The sequence below is a fragment of the Vipera ursinii genome, assembly GCF_947247035.1.
Source record: "Vipera ursinii genome assembly, chromosome: 2".
NCBI classification, from domain to species: domain Eukaryota; kingdom Metazoa; phylum Chordata; class Lepidosauria; order Squamata; family Viperidae; genus Vipera; species Vipera ursinii.
The window spans coordinates 195,485,222-195,502,505 of record NC_139513.1 but is presented as its reverse complement, the minus strand read 5'-3'; the positions used below and the strand labels follow the sequence as shown (position 1 = coordinate 195,502,505).

At 40.5% G+C, this 17,284-nt stretch overlaps 1 protein-coding gene across 1 annotated transcript in view; it reads right to left on the bottom strand.

The window, feature by feature from the left end:
* CORO2A (coronin 2A) overlaps positions 1–16,640 on the bottom strand; it is a 67,665-nt gene extending 51,025 nt beyond the window's left edge. Inside the window, exon 1 of the mRNA XM_083355502.1 lies at positions 16,630–16,640. The gene's annotated coding sequence lies outside the window, so the exon portion shown is untranslated. The remainder of the gene's footprint in view (positions 1–16,629) is intronic.
* Between the last annotated feature and the right edge of the window lie 644 nt (positions 16,641–17,284).

Below are 17,284 nucleotides of genomic sequence, written 5' to 3'. Positions count from 1 at the left end.
AGGACTGAGCTACCCAAGGAGTGGTCTGATAGTTTCTGGAAGTAAATCCTCCAAACCAGAAAAGTGGGGTCTGGAGGGGGAATGAGATTACTGTAGTTCCCTGGAATGTTCTGTTCTCAAATTATTAAGCTTTGTACTTTCCTACTCGGTACAAGACTCCAGAAGTTGTCCATATTTTGCAGTTCAGTTGTGATAGCTCTACTTAATAGCAATAGAGCTAAATGACACACACATTCTTATAGTGGCTACATTTTGAACTGAAAACTGGGGAACAACCCAACCCAGGCCCTCTCGCTCTTTTCTTCAGAAATCCCTACATTTCTATATGTGTTTTAACAGATACATGCACCCACCAATGTGGTATAGTAGTTAAGAAGTCATGCCGAAGGCCCAGACTGAATTCCATTCTCGTACATGGAAGTTCACTAGGTGACTTTGGGACCCTTCACCCATTCACTCAGTCTTTCAGTCCAACCTATCACAGAGGGTTGTTTCTGTGGGGAAATTCTGAGCTGTGGCTATTAGGATAAGACTGTAAAGTCCCAATGCTGAGACTTGGATATAAATAACTGGTTAGAAAATATTTTCAAAAGAAAACGCTGAAATGAAAATTATGCATTGGGGAGGGGTTATGAAGGATGGCACAGAAGACCTATGAGAGTCAGATTTGGCTCAGCAGCAGGATAGTTTCCAATGCTATGCTTACTAACAGCCCTAAGTACATCCCGGAGGCCACCACTGCCTTCTTATCTCAAAAGTTTAGCATTAGTCTTTAGGAAGATATAGGTGATCAATTTGAAGGAATAATCCTCATTGAGGTTTTACTGAGGTCATATTGAGATAGGAATGGTAGAGCTGGGAAAGCTGTGGGGGCAAAGACCTGGTATCTCTATAAGGCTTAGAATAGGATAGAGACCTAACGAAGGAGCAGCAAATGTCAAAAGATATAAACAAATGAAGGGTGAAGCCTATAAAATCAAAGGGAAACTGAGAAAGAACAAGGTTGCAGTCAACAAGGGACTAATCCTCAACAAGACCAGAAGCTTATACAGGTAGTCCTTGACTTATGATCACAATTGAGCTCGAAACTTATGTTGTTAAGTGAGTTTTGCCCCATTTTACGAGCTTTCTTGCCACAGTTGTTAAGTGAATCACTGCCGTTGTTGAGTTAGTAACGCGGTTGTTAAGTGAATTTGGCTTCCCCACTGGCTTTGCTTGTCAGAAATTTGCAAAAGCGGATGATGATCCCAGGACATGGCAACAGTTATAAATATGAACCGGTTGCCAAGCATCCGAATTTTGATCATATGACCATGGGGATACTGCAAAGGTTGTAAGTGTGAAAAACAGTCATAAGTCCCTTTTTCAGTGCTGTTGTAATTTTGAATGGTCACTAAATGAATTGTTATAAGTCGAGGACTACCTGTACCTTGAAGGCTAATTCTGTCACTAGACTGAGAGTGGTGCTCGTGTGACTGAACATCAGTGTCCCAGGCAAGGAGGTAAACTTTTTTCTCAGTCCAACCAGAAAATTAGTCATGTTGCCTATTATGGTGGGTGGTGTAGTGGAACATATCTGGAAGGTATGTTACATTTGTTGTCTTACATAAGTAGAGAAGAGCAAATGTATTGTCAAGGGGAAAAGTAGGCCAAGCTGAGAAAGAACCAGTTTGATCCAAAAGATTGGATACACTTAAAGGTATACACCTATCTTTAAACAAAAATCCTAGAGCTACTTAAAATTAGACAGCTTTGGTATTGAGTTTTAGTAATGAGCTAAGAATGTTCAAACTATCGCACCATTGCACTCATTTCTCATGCTAGTAAAGTCATGCTTAAAATCCTACAAGCTAGACTTCAGCAGTATGTGGATTGAGAACTACCAGAAGTACAGGCAGGATTTCGAAGAGGAACTAGAGATCAAATTGCCAACATACGCTGGATCATGGAGAAAGCTAGGGAGTTCCAGAAAAACATCTACTTCTGCTTCATTGACTATGCTAAAGCCTTTGATTGTGTGGATCATAACAAACTGTGGCAAGTTCTTAAAGAGATGGGAGTACCAGACCATCTTATTTGTCTGTTGAGAAACCTATATGCGGGTCAAGAAGCAACAGTGAGAACTGGACACGGAACCACTGATTGGTTCAAAATTGGGAAAGGAGTCCGGCAAGGCTGTATACTGTCGCCCTGCCTATTTAACTTATATGCAGAGCACATCATGAGAAAGGCAGGGCTAGATGAATCAAAAGTTGGAATTAAGATTGCCGGAAGAAATATCAACAACCTAAGATACGCAGATGATACCACTCTAATGGCAGAAAGTGAAGAAGAACTAAAGAGCCTCTTGTTGCGGGTGAAGAAGGAGAGTGCAAAACTTGGGTTGAAACTTAACATTAAGAAAACCAAGATCATGGCATCTGGCCCTCTCAATTCTTGGCAAATAGATGGGGAAGAAATGGAGGTAGTGACAGATTTTGTTTTCCTGGGCTCCAAGATCACTACAGATGGGGACTGTAGCCAAGAAATTAAAAGACGCTTGCTCCTGGGGAGGAAAGCCATGGCAAATCTAGACAGCACACTAAAAAGCAGAGACATCACCCTGTCAACAAAAGTGCGTATAGTCAAGGCTATGGTCTTCCCAGTTGCAATGTATGGCAGTGAAAGTTGGACCATAAGAAAGGCTGAGCGCCAAAGAATTGAGGCCTTTGAACTATGGTCCTGGAGAAGACTCCTGCGAGTCCCTTGGACTGCAAGGCGATCAAACCGGTCAGTCCTAGAGGAGATCAATCCTGACTGCTCTTTAGAAGGCCAGATCCTGAAGCTAAAACTCAAATACTTTGGCCACCTAATGAGAAGGAAGGACTCACTGGAGAAGAACCTAATGTTGGGAAAGGTTGAGGGCAAGAGAAGAAGGGGACGACAGAGAATGAGGTGGCTGGATGGAGTCACTGAAGCAGTAGGCGTGAGCTTAAATGGACTCCAGAAGATGGTAGAAGACAGGAAGGCCTGGAGGAATGTTGTCCATAGGGTCGCGATGGGTCGGACACGACTTCGCAGCTAACAACAACAACAACAATGAGCTATCAATACAGTAAACACAGAATGAGAATTGGAACGTCTCTTGCAAAGGTTTCCCTGTGTAAACACACCTCTCGCACTCTAGCTTTCTGAACTAATATAAAAAGAATCCCTAAGAACAGTAAATACAATCCAAATCCTCTTTCTGTAGAGACAATGCTTCATTTCATTTTAACTTTGGCTGCCGGGATGCTAAAAAAAATCATTGCCCCTTATCAGTTTCCTCCATAAGTAATCGGGCACCTTCAGTTTCAAGGACATGGCAAACACCAGCTTATAAAGCTTTTCCTTTTTCATAGACCTTTTCTTGATGTTTGGAGGAATATAATATACTTGCCCTGGTCAAGACACCTCCGGAGAAAAGCAAAGCGATACTCCAAAGATAGAGAAGAATTCGGTCCAAGTGGAAAGAGTTACTGTATGCATCGGAGTCCATCAACCATAAAACTCTTAAAAGAAACATTTCAGAGAGAACTAGTGAAAAAATGTACAATATATGTGTTGAATATCCCAGCTGAACACATTCTCCTCTATTGTTTTGGCATACTGCTGCCTTAGAGCCAATTGGTGTCAACCACTGAGTGCAGATAATGCGTTTGTATGGACTCTCTCGAGAGATGAAGGTTCAAGGTAAGAGGCTTCAACATTAGCAGCAGCAGTTCCATCTTCTCAACTGTTCCATCGTCCCCTTCTTCGCATTGTATAGCAAGAAAAGAATTGGAAAACAATGGAGGCTTACAAATGGAAGGTAGCAATCACTGAGCACCCAACCCACAGAAAATCCTGCAAATGAGTCTAAGCAATTGTATAAGAAATGTTTCACATGGAAGCACTCAAAGGTGACTCCATCACAATCAATGAACCAAAAGCACACACTGGATATAGTGCACATCCAGATTTGCAGCAGTGCATTTGACTATTATGTTTTCATTTTCTTTGTACAGAGAGCTCCGTAGAGCACTACTTATCAGATTCTAGGCATTATGATGCCTGTAAAGCATACATGTCAAACTCGCGATGTCACATAACATCACGTAACGTATCGGGATGGTTTTGCCATTGCCACCAATGGGATGGGCGCGGCTTCCGGATGACACATCCAGCCCACGGCCCGGCAGTTTGACACCCCTGCTGTAAAGAAACAAAAGAAGACATAGAGTTTCTGCCAAAGATCTAAAAAAACTGTTTTCCTATGAAAATCAACTCCCATCGAGTGCTATCTGGAAAGTTACTGGAATTCAGTGCCTGCTTATTAGATGCTACATGGCTGTGGTGATTCTCACCTATACCATAGCAGGAACCACCTCCTGTACCACTGAGGTATCTATGTAGTCTTCAATGCATGTTACAGTAATCTGATCTGGTAGTAATGAGAACAAGAGGACTGTTGTCAGAGCCTGCCATTCCAGGTAACACCGTTAAGTGGCACACCATCCAAAGTTGTTCAAAGTGCGCCCTGAAACATAGCTCCCCTCAAATTTAGCCTTCACCTGCCAATGTAACAGAAGCCATGAGTCCAGGAAAACATTCAAGTTAAGAGCTGTTTCTTCATCCAAAGATAAAAGCAGAGCAGACACAGAGCCTGATACGTTCTGGACAATGCTGTCTCGATCCTATTAGGGTTCAATTCCAGCTTGTTTCCAGACCCCACAACCTCCAAGTGCTTGGGCCCAGGCTACCATAAAGTCCCTGGCCTGGCCTGGAATTATCAGCATGCTCCCCTGAAACTGACAGGGCTTATTTAGATGTTAACAGGAAGGGAGACGAGAACCCCACAACAGACGGCACCTTGGGATGACTTCTCTGTTCCTTCAGGATTCATTTGCCCTACACTGCTCCTTTAGGAGGGAGAAGAAACACCATAATCCTGAATCTTACAAGCAATCCAGAACAATGTTAATGTCAATGGATCCAAATGCTGCTGAAAAGTCACGCAAGATCAAAAAAAGTTGCGTTCCCTACATCTAGGAAAATCATCCATCCAAGCAACGAATACTATTCTCTCCTGTGGCCAGGCCTAAATCCTAGTGAAATAAACACTGTACCGTAGAAACTTGGCATTTGGTGACTGTTGGACTGACTCTCCAAACTTCGTTTCTCTTCTCACCAAACACTCCTAGCTGGCAGGAAAACTTTTATTAATTAGTTACCTTAAATATGGTTAACCGAGGGCAAAGAGAGGTTCTGACAGACGGCTACACCTCCAAGTTTAGCTATCCGTCAAAACCTGGCCCATTATTCAGAGCGCTGATCTATCACCCCTGGTCAGAACCAGCCTGGTAAAGGTGCCTGTGATCCTCAGGTGGAGAAGGCTGTTTCATCAGGCATAGAGAATGGAGTGTTCAGTCCAGTGAGAGATCTTCCCACTTTACCATGAAACTGCTCTCCCTGCATCATTCAGCTGTTTTTTTAGAGCTATTTTTAAACACAGGTTTACCATTCTTCTGGAAGAGCACTAAATCCATGTTGGGGGAAAAACCTAGCAGGGGATACTGGGGATACTGAAATGGAAATATCTGCCGTGCCTATCTCTTGTTTTTCAGGTTGGCTGATAAGAGCTGGAGCCAGCTCTTTACCCACCAAGTTCTCAACACACACACACACACACACAGAGAGAGAGAGAGAGAGATTGAGATAGATATAGACAGACAGACAGATAGACAGGATCCATGCAACTGGACACCAGATCACTATAACTCTTCTGGAAGAAAACTGCTGAACAGACATGCAGGAGAGGAGGAATGCCAACACAGCATCCTAAAATGCAACAGGAGCTGGGTAGATCCCACACGATAACCATGCCATCACCAGCATTCTTGATGAAGACTTGTAGGTCATTTTCCCCAATAGACTTGTGTTGGGAGAAGAAGGTGAACATTACTTCAAAACTGAAATAGTTAAAGTTTTCTGCTGCAGGCTGGATATGAAACAAAGGTCGTGTCCTTTAAAAATGGTTAACAGTGTGTCTTTGGGCCACAGCTGGTGGATGTCTGATAAACCCACTGACTAAAAGTGGGGCAACATAGTGATTATAGCGACTTCTAGCATCATCAGCTATCACAGAGACGATAACAAAGCCTCTTTACTGTAATGTGAATGCAACTATTAAATTCCCTAGTGATAATCCCACCAAGCAAAGAAAAGGCAGGAGTAATAGAAATAAAAATTAGAGAACGCATCCAAATAACAGGCGCTTCAGAAAAGAAATAACAAATTATCAACAAAATAGCAGAGTTGCTGACATAATTTTTCTTGCAAAGTAAAATGCACCTCACCCATAGCTCTGGTAATTCTCAGTGGAAAAGAAATTCCTGAAAATGGATGAATATTGCTTAGGGGAAGGGGAGGGACAGAGACAGTACAATGGTCTTTGTCAACAAAGAGCATTACCGAGTTATCGGTTTTTTCCATCTACAGACAAAATTGCCTCAAGGAGTTTTGGGTAAGAAACTGTGGTCAATAGATACATATAAGCTAGGGTGTATGTGGCCTTCAAGAGCTTATTATACTACAATTTCCAGCATTGTTTCTTCTGTTGCTTACAACTGCTGGGTATTATTCAGATAGAGCTAAACTGTGTTTCTCAGACTTTGTGCCATTATGGACCAAGAACGCTTTCCACAATGTGAAGACCAACTATCCCTTTATCTTTGTCTTCACTTTTCCCCCCCAGTGAATATGATACTAGGTATAGTTGCATTAGGGAATGTCTTCTCATATCCTCCATTTTAAAAAGAAATTCTATACCAACTATAATCCCCAATTAAGAATTTATATACCATTAAAAATATTTTATGTACTAAATGCCATGCTAAAAATTCTTAGGATAAATATGCTGGTAAAGAATGTTCTTCAGTAGAAATTTCTGAAGAATGATGGGCAAGGTGTTTCTCATTTAATAAAATCCCAATTTTAGCAATAGCAATAGCATTTAGGCTTATATGCCACCCTAAAGTACTTTACAACACTCTCTGGGAGGTTTATAATGTAAGCATTTTTTGCATATTGCTCCTAAAAATCTGCGTCCTCATTTTACCAACCTTGGAAAGATGGAAGGATGGGTCAACCTTGAGCCCCATCAGGATCAAATTCCAGGCTGTGGGCAGAGTTTGGCTGCAATACTGCATTTTTCGAACACTATGCCACCAAGGCTTTTAGATATTCATAATCTAAAATAAGGAATCATTATTCATCATCACATTTCTTAGTTACGTGTGTCTCTTTTGAGGCTGCTTGTCTGAGTTCACTGTCCCACTTAAGACAATACCTGTGGACTCACAGTCAATGGTAATTCAAGAGCTGTTGACTTCTGTCATTTTCTGAATTTAAATACGTTGCTATTTGTACATTTTTCCTATGTTCACGAAGCAGTTTTCAGCCACTCATCCATTTCACAAACAGCTGATCTGTGTTGGAGAAGCTGGGATTGAGGTGATCTCACCAACTGACTGGTGGTGAAAGTTGAAAATAGGGGCTGAGGCAGTGAATGGGTTGCAGTCAATGGATTGGGAGAAAGGGAGAAGACATCCATGGATCACCAATGGCCTGAAGATCACTTTGAAAATCACTGATCTTGAAAGCCTGTAACGAATGCCTAATCTAATGAGTGGGAAGATTCTCAGGAACTATGAGTAACAGCTCTTGCTCTGGCTGATGGAGGAGTTTTCTTTCTCCCATGGATTTTCCTGTGGATTCTATCTATTTTTAAAACTACAACAATTTGAGATTCAGTGTCTTGTGAAAAACAAGCCATTACATATTGAGCTTTCCCTTGCAGGCCTGCATTTTCCTTTGCACCGGGAAATCAATCAATCAACCAATCAATCCTAATGCGGGGAAGAGTTTGAAGCCTGATTTCTCCAGTCAGATATTAAGGTGTCAGATTGTTCTAATTATTTGTGTTACTTTCCATGGTAGGGAAGCCCAGGGGAAACATAGAAATGTTTTGCATCCCTGTCGCAATCAGCTTCAGCCTGGTACAGATACATAAAGGACAAGCCAGCTTGGCACAGTGGTTAAGTTACCAGGTTGAAAATTGTGAGCTTTAGTCCCATCTTAGGCACAAAACCTGACCCTGGGCCAGTCATTCTCTCTCAGATCTAGAAAGCAGCAAGGATAAACCACTTCTGAAAAATCTTGCCAAGAAAATTGAGAGACTATTCCAGGCAGTTGCCAGGCATCAACACTCACTTGAAGGTACAACGAAAGTTAAAAAACCAAAGAGCAATCTGAGCTTTTTCATTGTTTCTGTGTCCTGAATAGAGGGAGGAGGAAACACAGATAAGCTGGCCGATTCCAGGAGGAGACTAGCAAAGCAAAACCAGTAACAATTGGCCACCCTGCATTCAACACAATTGTTTTAAAATAATCTTGACTTGATATGGAAATACAGGTAGACCTCAATTTACAACTACAATTGAACCCAAACTTTCTGTTGCTAAGCGAGACAGTTAAGTGAATTTTGCTCCATTTTATGACCTTTCTTGCCACAATTGTTAAGTGAATCACTGCAGCTGTTAAATTAGTAATAATTGTTAAGTGAATCTGACTTCCCTATTAACTTTGTTTATCAGAAGGTCACAAAAGGTAATCACATGACCCTGGGACATTGCAACTGTCATAAATATGAAGCAGTTGCCAGGAATTTTGATCATATGACCGTGAGGATGCTACAATGGTCATAAATGTGAAAAACAGTCATAAGTCCTTTTTTCAGTGCCGTTGTAATTTCAAACAATTACTAAGTGAATAGTTGTAAGTCAAGGACTACCTGTAGAAGCCATCAAATAATTAATTGAAGCTGCTCCATTTTAATTATGAAAAGGCTTTTTTGTGGTACTAAGCCTGGCACGTATATATGTTAGTAATTTCATTTTCTGTTTATTTTATCATTCAAAATAACCTTCTACTTTATGTTATCACGAATCAGTGGTCCAAATTTAAGATACTTCCAAATGAGAACTCCACAACATTTTGAAAGCAGCTTTGGATCTCTGTAATCCCATACTTGTCAGCTAATTTCATCAAGTAAACTAATTTATTTCTCGCTCAGTCACAGTGTATCTGAAACTTTCTCTTCCCTGAAAAATTGTGGCTCTATAATATTTGCAATATGTCTGTTTCTCAATGTCTACAAACTGCTGCCTCATCATATTTGACTTTTTTTTTCAACTCCCCCCCCCTTACAAAAGCCACTTAGATGTTTTATTTTATTTTATTATTTTATTTTATTTTGCAAATGACTAGACAAATTCATGGAATGTGAAATAAGGGAAGAGATTGGGGAGAGGGCACAGAAAATTTTTATTTTGTGTTTTGATGGAGTGAGAGTCAAGAAAGTTTTCTTGCTACAGAGCTAGTGATGTCTCAAAGGTAGAATAGTATTTTTTTGTTTTTTGTTCTAGGTTTGCTAACAATTTGTGATCATCTTTGAAGAGCCAGGGAGTGGAAATGTTAAGAAAGCTATACTTTATTTTCTTACAGTTGGAGTAATACATTTTCCAGAAGGACAATAATTAAATTAGACTGCACTGTGAGGGAGTGGATTGCTTTTCCTTTTTTTGATAAGAGGGCAATCACTGCCAAAGTCTCTGTCTTCATTTTGATAATTAAATCAATCCAAAAAGAACATAATATACAGCGAGTCAATCATTACCTCAGTCACATAGCTCAATCCATTTAGAATGTACTTTTTCAGAAAAAGAAAAACAGCTATTGTAGGAACTTGCCTATTTCCACAGTTTTCTTGATCTTTCACCTTGGTTTTCTTCTGTCTTTCCAATGGGTGCAAACATGTCAATGCTGACCAAGAACCTGAGATTTCCTCAACAGACTCAGCCCACAAAAGAGACATTGTCAAACAGCAATATCAGCAGTGGTTTTTCAATCACAGCAACAATCAGGGAGTTGGCATTTTCCCTTTGTCTACCACAGAGCCAGCTGTGCTTAGAGTTGGTACAGATTAATAGACAGGGATATAAATAATGAAACATGAAATCATGTAACAAGATCCTCAGCAACAAGCACAATATCCTTTCCAACGTGATCCACCACCAACTCACACCTACGAAATATAGGTAGTAATCCTTACAAGGCAGTGAAAAGAAATGTTGGAAGGATGTAGGTCAAGTTCTTTATCTTTAACGGTGACATTACAGTGAATATGTTATCTTCCATGTGTTGAACTGTAATTTCCAGCATCTTTGATCTTTGAACCAGCCTATATCTGTAGCTATGACTGCTGAGACCTAGGATTTAATAAGATCTGGAATAGCAAGTCCTAGATTTCCGATTCTCTAACGTGACCCTTAACCAGCACCTGAAATTTGACCTGAATTAACACAAGAACTTTGGCACAGCTTGCTTGGTGTTCACTTTGAGTATGATATGAAGCCAGTCAACAGAAGATGTGCAACAAATCTTAAGTTAAGTAAACCATAGCTTAGCACAGTCTAGAATGCAGGTTCCTCATTTGTTAGCTTTCTCACAACTACTACAACCCTCCCTACCGTAACCTATAATGTTTCCACATTTTAGCAAGGAAGCAGGAATTGTCAAAAATGAACTCCCAACCTTTTAAAGCAAATATTTATTTTTGCAAAAACCATCATTGGATAAAATTCTATATATCTTGCACCAGATATGTTCCTTAACAATAAGTAACTTCATAACCAAGGCCAGCCTGTGATACTGCAAATAATGTTATATCCCATCCCTTACTTCTGAACAGACAGGGGGGAAAAGCAAGAGAAAGAGAAGCACTCAGTGGCAAATATAAAGGGGATGATTTAGTTCCCCAGTTCAATCTTTGGTTTCTCCAGATTATTTATTCATTTGTTGGATTTATATTCTGCCTTTATCCTGGTTACAAAAGATCCCTGAAGCTGTGACGTTCTGGCCACATTGGTCAGAACTGAACTAGCTGAAGAATTCATATATCTAAGTAAACAAACAAACAAGCAAACTCCACTTGAAGTCTCCATAATTCACCACCCATGCTGTATTATGGATGCAATACATACAGAGAGGCTTGGACTACCACAGAATTCCTGACCAAATACATTTTTAAGTAATTTTTAGTAAAACTGCAACCTAGAGTAAACTCAGCCCAGTAGAGCATATGACTGGCTGACTGTTATAAGAACCAGCAACGTACACAATTGATGGTAATACTGTAATCCAATACAATGTCACACCAGCCAGGATTCAGTACACCAGTACAAGATCCTTATTTGCCAAATGATTTTTATCAAAGCCACAAGATGGAAAGTTCCCAAAACTCCTAATAAAGTCTACTGTGGGATGTGATGATGTGAAGCCTCAATCACGATCACTTTATTTACTGAAGCACAAAAATGAATTTAAGTGGTTTTTAATCTATCAACATTAATCACAGCTATTCATAACAGGCGGGATTCTTATTTCAGTGGGAATTCTGTATTATGTAAAGCAGTGAAATAGAATAGCTTGATTGCAATGCCTGAACCAGGAATTTTGCAAATTTGGGGCCCAGACCAGAGAATTTTGTCTCACTGTGTATTTGTAATATGTACACACATACATAGTCTTCAAGCAAAGGAGTATTAGGCAGGCCGTATGAAGTTTCCAAGGGATGTGGTGGCTCAGACGCTGAGCTTGTCGATCAGAAGGTCGGCAGTTTGGCAGGTCAAATCCCAAGTGCCGCGTAACAGAGTGAGCACCTGTTACTCGTCCCAGCTTCTGCCAACCTAGCAGTTCGAAAGCATGTAAAAATGTAAGTAGAAAAATAGGGACCACTACGGTGGGAAGGTAACAGCGTTCCGTGCGCCTTTGGCGTCTAGTCATGCTGGCCACATGACCACGGAGACGTCCTCGGACAAGCGCTGGCTCTTCAGCTTTGAAATGGAGATGAGCACCGGCCCCTAGAGTCGGAAACGACTAGCACGCATGTGCAGGGGAACCTTTACCTTTTATGAAGTTTCCAGATTAGCTATTATCCAGGTTAGATAAAAAAATAAGGGCCAAGCCTTTTCTTTTTCCTTTTTTGCCATTCTGTTTTTTGCTCCAGAAGTAGATCACAGCTGGATTACAGACAGCCCATATTAAATCAGAAGTCACGATATAGGATTCCAAAAGAAAATCAATCCTAAAGACAAAAAAGTCCAAGAGGCAAGACCAAAGTCCAAACCACAATCAAGAAAACAGAAAGATACCAGAACTCAGTAAAACTACTGTTCAAACAGGGGGCTGTCCCTACTGTTCATCTCTAGAAGGATCCAATGCTGGAGATGTTCATAAATCACAGCAGCTCCTAATATTCAGGATCCATCAATTGAAAATTCATTTTTGGATATACTCCAAGCTTGCTAGTTCACAGGGCCATGCTCTTTTCTATAACATTTTATATTTTTTTATGTCCCAGTGTTTCTCTCTAGTAAACATAATTGTACTTTCCAAAGGATGGCACAGTGTGATTTCATAATTAACCACTTGATAATTTGAGCTTCAGAAAGACATGGAAACTTTTAAAGAAAACTACTCTGTCTAATTATAAATAGGAAAGTTCTGCACTGCACTTTCTGAAGGGCTGAAACATCAACACACAAAACCTACTCGCTAATATTTGCAAGAAGAGGTGGTCCAATATCCACATCCCATTTGTAAACAGGTGCAGACTTTTGCTGTGAATTTTTTTTAGTTGTTCTTGGATATTATTCCAATATTTTACCAGGTACGCATGTTTATTCATATGAATAATTAAAAATAGTAATAGGAGTCACAGCACTTTTGAGACTTCAAAATAATATTTTAGACGTTATCTCTGAACTGGTTTTAAATTATCAGATTCTTGCTTATATTTTAAATATGATTCCGTACTTTACCTGAATGCTAGACATACTACAGTGTCTATATACAGGGAGCATTAGGGATCACTTAAAATACATTTAAAACTCAGGATAATCCCATTCCACTTCAACTGCATGGTTCGCCCAGTTCATGTGGGGAATTTTGATGCCAGTGACCTATTCCATTCCCCCTCACTTTGTGGGTTATTGAAATATGAAACATCATGTGAAATGAGCTTCCTATGAAATCAAACTTCCATACAAACTGATCCAGATGGGGAGGAAGCAATCATTTTATATCAGTTTATAAATCTATCTGCCTTCACTGCACAGCTAACCTTTATAAATTCACTATCCAAAGGATGTTTCACTAGACATTTGAGGGACTTCCCAAATGATTGGGATTGCAACACGCAGAATTCCCACTCAAATGGCCAAAGGTGAAAAGGGACTGTGACTTTGCTACGGTGGCGCACAGATTCTGAAGAAGCCACCCAATCAATGCTGACACTCTTATTTTTTTTAAGCAGATTTTTGTCTAGACATTTGAAACTAATTTATTAAGCTGGTTGATGTGTGCTGAATATTTGATGTGTTTGCTGCCTTTAACTGCTATAGCTGATGCTTTCTTTTAACCAAACAACACACTAGGATTTTAAAAAATGTTTTAAAGAATGCCTTGTGCCTCTGAAATGAAGAACATGATACAAATATTTTAATGATATTAGTCAGTGTTATATGGCACTGCTTTTGTGGCTATGATAACATCTAGCTTGCCTCTAATAACTTAGCAAATACATGAGTGAAGATGCAGTTCAGTCTTTGATCCATACTTCTATACCTTGATTCAAGCTGATTTCAGAAAAACCCCTGGGCTCTCCTACTTCGATTATCGAGAATAGCAGGGGATTCCTCCCTACTGGCTCCCTTCCCCTCTTTACTAGATCTCTGGAGGAAGGTAGAATCACGCAAGAGCAACATCTGGCTGGTTATCCCAGCCAGTGATGTGGATCTTGAGCAAGCCAAACATTACTGATTTACGCTAGTCTGAAAGTATTAGCATGTTTAGCACAGACATGACAGCCACCATTGTACAAATATGGTAAAAGCCGCCAAAATAAGATCTTTTTTCTCTCTCTTATGTCTAGATCTGCCACTATTGTAACTGGGGAAACAAAACATCTGGAATTGCCTAAGCTGACATCAAGTAACCATGCAAAACTATATTATCTGTAGCTACTCCAGAAAACTGTGGAACACCCTTCCCCTTGAGGTTTACTGAGTTCAATCCTGATCAATTTCCAAAAATACTATTTGAACAGATGATGACATATGCGGATAAGATGAACTAAAGCCTTCTATGTACAAGGTGCCTTCCAAGCCCTACAGATTATGGTTTATGGGATTGAAGGCCAATATTTCTGGAGAAGCAGATATAAAGAGAATGAGGATAATAGGTGAGGTGAGTGACTGAACCACCTTTCTGTCACAAAGACGAAGCCTTGCTATTCTAGCCCTGCATCAGAACAGTTGTCCAGAATCCATAAAAAGCAGCACAGACCACAGACAGGGCCAAAGAAGAGTTGAAGAAGCAGGGAGTTTGGAAAAGATGGTTTGGGGATCTGTAAAAGCAACCAGCCAAGAATCACCAAGGAGCAGTAGGAATTCCAGACGTGAAGATTCAACATCATAAATGAAATATTTTGATATAAGCCTCTGAGCTTTATTTATCAAAGAGTTTACTGGTTTGCTGTATCATGATTTGACAGTGGTTAGGATATGTAAAGGAAAAGAGGGATGAGAACATTGTGTATCTTAACAAAGAAAGAAATTAACATTTCTTAGATCCATTACTGAAGTTCCAGTTAATTGCAGGAAGTGGCAACGGGTAAATGTAGTAGGTGGCTGCTACCTTTATTTGGCTAATGAGCTTCATGGAGAAGTGGTCAGTGCTAAAACCAGTATGTTGGGCTAAACAGGGACCAAGTCATCATTTCAAGGTTTGGATAAATCACATGTTTCCAATGCTGCTAAGTGACACCTGACAGTTAATAGTCACCTCCACAGACTCTAAGCAAGGTCTTACTTTCAACAACTAACCACCTGACACCCAAAAGCTTCTCACAGCACAAAACTATTTTTCATCATCTATAAATTTCAAACATCATTCATGTGAGTCTTTCTTTCAGCAAAATTCACATTACAATTTTAAAAAGCCATCCTTTTGCACACTTCAGTGTAGCTTCTTTGGACCCAGGGACAAAGTTACATCAACATTCCTTCTGCATGAAAGCCCCAGGGCAAAGGCAGAGGCAATAAACACATTCTACTGCATTCGTCAACAGCTTTATCTATACCTCCAACAAATCCCATTATTTAGATCGGCCTTCGTCTGGTCTCCCTCAAGTATGTCAACGAAAGGTCTTTTATGAGGAAAAAGGAGAAAGAGAAGGGGGTGTAGTATTGCATTTTCATTCATAATTGTTTACACTGTTTGCAAGCCACTTTGGGGAAACTATTATCCTGAAAGCTGGGATATAATATAATAACTGTAATAAACAAATTCTCTTCCCAGCCACATATCTTTGCAGGTTTGGGATTATGCAAACTGTGGTCTAACACATCTAAGAGGTACTTGATGGGAGAAAGTTTCCATACCAGCCATATAATAAACACTGAGTACCTAATTTTGCAAATATATTATTAACCAGGAAATTTTAAATGGGCAAATATATCAGCATTAAATCTCATTTAGTTGTCCTAACCACTGAAGCAGCTGCCCAGACTGTCCATCAGCTTTCATTCCTTTTTTTAAAAAAAAAAGTTCTGGAAATAAGCCAATATTTCAATATTCAAGATATGTCCATGAAAGTTACTCTCCTTTTTGTCAAATTGTGATGAGACTCGGTAAAAAGAAGAATTTACTTCCAATAGCAAAGAATTTTTCACTGGCTGTTTACCTGGAGGAGATTCTTACCTCACCACAAGCAACTCTGCTGACAGCCACCAGTCTGAAAAGCAATGCACAGCAGTGCCCAACTTCACTTAATTCCCTGCTCCACCCAATTCAAGAGACCTCTACAAACTATGACCCTCTTTACTTCCTGATGCTAGAAACCAATGTTATTCATCTCCAAGCTCAACAACGTTGAAAAATAAACTCTAGTTCTTGTCAGATCTGTTAAGAATGCAGATACAGATCAATGCATCTAACCGATTGATCTAATTTCTAGACTATAATAGAAAAATAGGTCTTTCTTTTTCAGGAAGAGAAACATTTCTTACCCAAGAACTTCCTGGTATACAGTTCCTCTTAAGTCTAGAAAGGGATGGGGAATCTACAACGAGCCTCTACAGATAAGACCCATATTTTTGTAATAACTGCAGGGACCCGAGCTGCCAAATACACGTAAATTCAAGGACTAGGATTTTTCTTGATCGTTTTTCTTTACCCCGCCCTTCAGTTGCAGAACGATGCAGTCTGTTCACCTGGCGAATCGCATTCAGCTCCGGGAGCAGAAGAAGCTCTCTCTTGACTTAAAATTATTATAGTACACCAGGAATATTCAGCTTTATAAGAGAGATGTGAAATTGCCCGCTCTTGTTTACAGCTCGCCAAAAAAAAAAAAAAAAAAGGCCTGGCAGCTTCATTCTTCTGACATGATTCAAAAGCGGCTTCACCGCCTTAGTTCTTCCCTTTTTTTTTTTTGCAACGGTTTCCTACCTTCGTGACGGTCATGCAGGCTGGATTTTTTTTTTTAAAAAAAATGTTTTATGTCAGGTGCCCGTCTGGTAGCAGGAGCGTCTTTCTGCAGCCAAGATCTCCGATCCTGCCTGCGCCTACGCTTCCCCTCCCCTCTCCCCTTACAGGTGTCGCCGCGCGATCAAAGAATCCCGTCCGTTCATTATACCGCGGTCCGGCGTTGCAGCTTCACACGCAAAGCATCGCAAGACGCCCGTTTTCCAAAAAAATAAACAAATCACGGAAGAATCTTTTTTTTAGTTATTATCTCCCACCCGCTTTATTATATATATATATATATATATATATATATATATTAAAAAAAGACAGCCCGTTCTAATATTAAAGATCCGCCCGCTTGCAGCAAGCACGCTCGATAGGCAAGGCGAACGCTTGCGAAGTCACTGCAGAACACGCACACGCGCGCACACACACGTGCGCGCGCGAGCTGGGAGTTAGAGGGAAAGCGAGGGGCGGAGCCGCAGGAGAAAGGAACCAAAGGCTACTTAGTCACCCCTCCCCTCTTTTGTGCACGAGCGAGACGCTCTGACGGAGCGGGCGGGGGCGTTGGGCCGAGGGAGGGGGAAGCAAGTCGGGGAGACCTTCAGCCCCTTGGCCTGGGAAGCCGGGCTTCTCC